The sequence below is a fragment of the Mercenaria mercenaria genome, chromosome 14, assembly GCF_021730395.1.
Source record: "Mercenaria mercenaria strain notata chromosome 14, MADL_Memer_1, whole genome shotgun sequence".
NCBI classification, from domain to species: Eukaryota; Metazoa; Mollusca; class Bivalvia; order Venerida; family Veneridae; genus Mercenaria; species Mercenaria mercenaria.
Genome location: NC_069374.1, coordinates 72,130,364 through 72,135,559, shown reverse-complemented (window position 1 = coordinate 72,135,559; position 5,196 = coordinate 72,130,364). Strand labels below are relative to the sequence as shown.

Genomic DNA, 5,196 nt, shown 5'->3' with positions numbered 1-5,196 from the left:
GTAAACATGCGCTCTTGATGTGATTTTCGGCAAAAAAACAAACAATGTAAGCTGCCGACAACAGATTTAATCCCGTTATCATCTCATTAAGTGTTTCAAAAAATACGTCCTAGAAACAAACCAGATACAGTGGTAAAAATCAAAGCAGTTGTCATCTTGTTTAACTGTACAAGAATTTGCTGCACAATTCTTTTATAATATCAGAATTCATTTATTGTGCTCATTTCGATTTATTATATCTCTGTGAAAGGATATGACATTTTCTTTAATTTTCAATTTATCTTTGGAAATGAAGTAGGCACACATTCATACAATCACATAGTCGATGCTCTAACGTTCATCTTGATAAGAAAATCCTGAAAATTGCCCGGAACTGCTAGATGGAGAATTTCGACATTAATTAATGTATATGTAATATGATCAACCTCCCATGAGTTTTGCCAGTCAACTAATGTTTTCTCACTTGTTTCGCTTTTCTGACAAAATTTTCAAGAATTAGGACATGTCTTATGCTATGAATAATGATAATACAGAACAATGTACTAAAGACTACAAACTACCCTTTCATTAAGTATATCGTAAGAAATTCAGTTACTTCCCAGTCTCTACACAAAGACAAAAACCAAACCTTCAGGATATACACCATATAAGCGGCTAATAAACATTTAATTCTCATCACTGAATTGAAAACAAAACTCAAAACTTTAATCATTAAATCTTATCTGCACTTAATGAGCTGAAGGTCAGCGCTGACGACGGGTCAATCTCACTCTTTTCAAAATACGTTGTTCTTTGGAGAGGTTTTGTGTTTTTTTTTTGTTTTTTTTTTTGGTTTTTTTTGTTGTTGTTCTTGTTTTGTTTTGTTTTTTTTTTTTTTTTGTTTTGTTTTTTTTTTTTGTTGAGGAGGCTGCGTTATTATTATTTTCATTTCATAAAAAGCGATTGGTTTTATTGATCCGATAATCAAATTAATTATCGCGTGCCACCAGTGGAAAGCTGCTTTGAATCAAGAGGAATGATTGCAAATGGATTTTTTGGACGAACATTTATACAATCGGTCATTGAGACCACTAAATTATGTTCACTGGGAATGCATACATACGAGTATTTGCTTGTTTTCATATTTGTGTTGGGAATGTCCTATAAAATACATGAATGAAGTGTTTTGAAACATATTTGGAATGCTGTACCTTAGAGATCATTGTAATGTATGGGAACCGCAGTGCGTTTTCATTGAATAAATCATATTTGGTTGTAAATTGGTTAAACGTAATTGTTGTTTAAAATGGAGAGAATTTAACAAAGTATGCTGCTGATATTGATATTCTCCTTATTTGAAATTTTCTTCATAGAAGAGTTGAACGAACGACACAATGTTCTTTAATGCATTTATATCGGATCTATTTTTGAACTTTTTTGTAATTACCCAGTAAAAGTGCCTCCACTCACATGTTTAGGCAGCTGGGAATAACGCATTGACACTGACAAATGACAGTTCTTAGCATAATCGTCCGATGATAGATTGTGCAGATGATATATAATATTTCAACGGAGCCAATGACCGAACGAATCGATAGAAACAGCCTTAAGAGTGAGGTTAGGTGCACCATAAACCGATTTAAGCTCCCCAGTGGTGGTTTTGCCACTGACCGTTCTAAGGCGGTGCCCCACTGTGTTCCTTTTTTTGTTTGTTTTGTCCTTGTGTGTTTGCTTTGTGTGTCTGTGTGTGGTGTGCGTGTATTGATCGTATGCGCGTTTGATGAGGCTGCGTTTTTAGAACGTGGCTTTCCCTGTTCGATATTCTTCCTTGTTTTTAATCGATACTTGTGCAAAAATATTTTACTGTACATGTAACAATACATGCACATGTCACTGAAAATTCTACACATGTAACTTTCAATAGGCAAAATCATAAATGCGTTATTTGTCTATGATGCTACCTAAATATACTGTAATTATCACTGTATAATCGGATACGCACCCTTGAAAGTTAATCAGCGCCCTTTTTCGAGAAAGAAATTATCTATTTTTTAACAGTTGTTGAAAACAAAAACTTCCGTATAATGTTTCTCACGCAGTACAAGAAAACATTATCTATCCAACACATACATTCTTACAAATATGTTGGTGAATAAGAGGTTAATAGAAGCAATCTATAGAGATAAAATTTAGAAGCTTGTAAAAGAACGTTATCACTGACAAGATACATGTAATCCATTCTGAAACCCTTTACGATAGTTTTTTCTTCTTTTGATTTATAATATTTCTATACCATAATTGTTGTTTGAGTTCAAACTATGTGGTTACTATAACTGCAAGAACTTCTTTGTAATAATGTTTTGTTTTGCAAGTAAAATATTTTTATTCAAAATTAGACAAAAAAATACTTTAACGTTATTCTTCGCTTGCCACGTAAGATATGTAGCAGGTAAAAGTTATCTTTAGGTAATTCTTACACATAAGAACTCAAAACACGGGTATTTCTACGATAAAATCTGGAAAGTAGATCCCTCGGAAGCACCGAGAACAAGACAAATAGTGAAAATTGCAGACTCGGTTTGATTGTTTCTGTTCATTGGCAGTAATGGAAAAAGCAACACTGCCCACGCCCCCTAGCACCGGCTTAAGCAGTATTCAATCTTCAAATCTAAATGAGTTGAAATCAATGATCCCGAAGGACCAGAAAATATAACCACGCTTGGAAACTTATTATTTCTTAAATAACTAAATTATGTTTTACAGGGTGAATAGAATTCTAGAATTAAATAACTAAATGAAAATAAAAATCGATATTTTGCTTACCAACATTTCCTCGTTTAGTGTTGAAATCATGCGCAAAACTACTGGATCGCCTCCGTTGAAATATTTTGTAATTTCAGCACAGCTTGTGTAGCCAAAAAACATTATTCATAGTTCCAAACAATTACGTTGAACCATATTCGAAAACATTAAAAAGTGTCGGGTTAGAAATGGCCCTATGTATACAATAACAGTATCGTCATACAAAGGATTTATAGTGTGTATAAATGTTAGGAAATTAAAAAACAAATGTTGGAACTCTTTCCCTGATGTAAACCTAGCATTAGGATATACATGTATATAAAACGCATGTCGACAAAACTAATTTACTTGTTTAGCATACACGCAATCGCCTATTCAATTTGTAACTTCGCCTTAAATTGAGTAAACCATAGGGATAAACGTATTTCATCTCCTTATGCTGAGAGAGAGAGAGTGGAGTCAAAAGTTAAAAAAGCTGCCAATTCTCGGATTGCGTGTGATATAATTGAATAATTAAGTGTCTTAAACAAGATTATTGTAAGAATAGAGTCGGTCAGTCTTGACGAAATATATGTTGCGTACCGTAGTCGTATTCTTCCTGTAGACCATAATGTCATTGGTAATTTAATTTTGAATGTAGAGAATTAAAACCCATCCGTCAGTATGAAAAGAAGCAGATACTGTAACGAATTGACAGTTGTTAAAACAGTAACAAAACAAAAATCTGTAAACACTACAACTTTATGCGAAAGCGTTGATATAGTGCTGATATTGTTTCCTAAAAAGAACGTCTATATTGCATAAACAGAAGTTTGTTTAACTGCAGTCTCGCAGGTAGAACTCAACCAAGCAATGTAGTAACAGACTTGTTTAATTGAGAAAGCAATACCAGATGTAATTTCAACAGAAAGCAATAGACAGCCTTGAGACACCATTTCTACATACATGTTATGCATCTATCATCTTATACATTAAGTTTCTCAATCACATTATGCAGAACCTGGCCAGTTAGCGTAGTTGTAAGCGTCGTGCTAATATCGTGGAGGTCATTGCCTCGACCCCGCATTGACCAGCGCATTTTTTAGAATTCTGTTTTAAACGATAATTCACGAATCTGTGTTGATGTTTGTTTTAGTAAACGTTGTGGATGTACAAAAAAATCCTACTTTCCGCACATTACCAGATATAATGGTCATTCCATGTTGTGGACATTTTAACAGATACAGTGTGTTTACAGTATTCACTTTACAGAAACGCGAAAAACATGTACCAGTAATCAGGAATTTCTTTCGACTACTGCCAGGAGACACAAATATAATACATTAGCGTTCTGATCCTCACCCAATAACATCACAACACACACCAATCCCGAAACAAAACTAAAAAGAAATGGCAGCGGTGGGATTCGAACCCCCGCCTCCGAAGAGACTAGTGCCTTAAACCAGCGCCTTAGACCGCTCGGCCGCGCTACCAACTTCATACATCAGTCAGATAAAGAATATAACTTGTATTTGTAGTAAAGTAATATGCGTAATAAATGAACTATTGGTTCTATTACTCGTGCGTCGGGGAATTAGCTCAAGTGGTAGAGCGCTCGCTTAGCATGTGAGAGGTACCGGGATCGATACCCGGATTCTCCAAGTTAGATATTTTTTTTTATTTCATATAAATATATAGGTACATGAAATGCAAAACAATATGTTTTATATTTTATTCACTGGCCCCAGACCAGAAAGAAAATGCCTCTGTAGATGTTAAACCCTACCCCTAGGTATTTTATAAGAACCATAGTCATGAACGGGAAAATATACTAACCCATTTCAATCGCGCATTTCATATCTAAAACACACAGTTCGGTAAGTGTTTACTGTAGATATTAAACAAGTGGTAATTTATCTTCCATTGTGTACCGGTCACATTTCTTCAATATTTCTTATCTTAGAGAAACCATTCTGACAGGCTGATGTGAAAATGTATGTCAGTCATCGTTTAACTACACGTGTACGCTAAAATGTGTATATGCAGCATAACTGTGCAAAATGAATTAAATAAACAGAACAGATGTATATACCAATGTATGACTTCAAATTCAAAATTATATCTAAGATGAATTTCATTCATCGTTTCGAGTTTTTCTGTAAAACTGTGATAGTTTGCATTCTGTTTTTGTTTGTTTACATTTCGCCTAACATGTGCACACTGCTATGACCTCTAGTCAGGATGTTCATTAGGGAAGTTCACGCAAGATTTTTCTGTAACGTTGACGAAAGCAAAAAATATGTGGAGTATCTCTGCAATATGGAGACAATGTGGTCATTCCATATTGTGACTGGAGCACGATGGAAGATACATTATTGAAATGGGTTAGTGCACTTTCCCGTTCATGAACATGGTTCTTATAGAATACTTAGGAGT

The 5,196-nt window shown here is 34.4% G+C and overlaps 1 non-coding gene across 1 annotated transcript; it reads left to right on the top strand.

Moving 5' to 3' along the window:
• Positions 1 to 4,348: 4,348 nt before the first annotated feature.
• On the top strand, positions 4,349 to 4,421 carry Trnaa-agc (transfer RNA alanine (anticodon AGC)). The gene has a single exon. It is a non-coding gene; the product is annotated as a tRNA-Ala (tRNA).
• Positions 4,422 to 5,196: the final 775 nt, after the last annotated feature.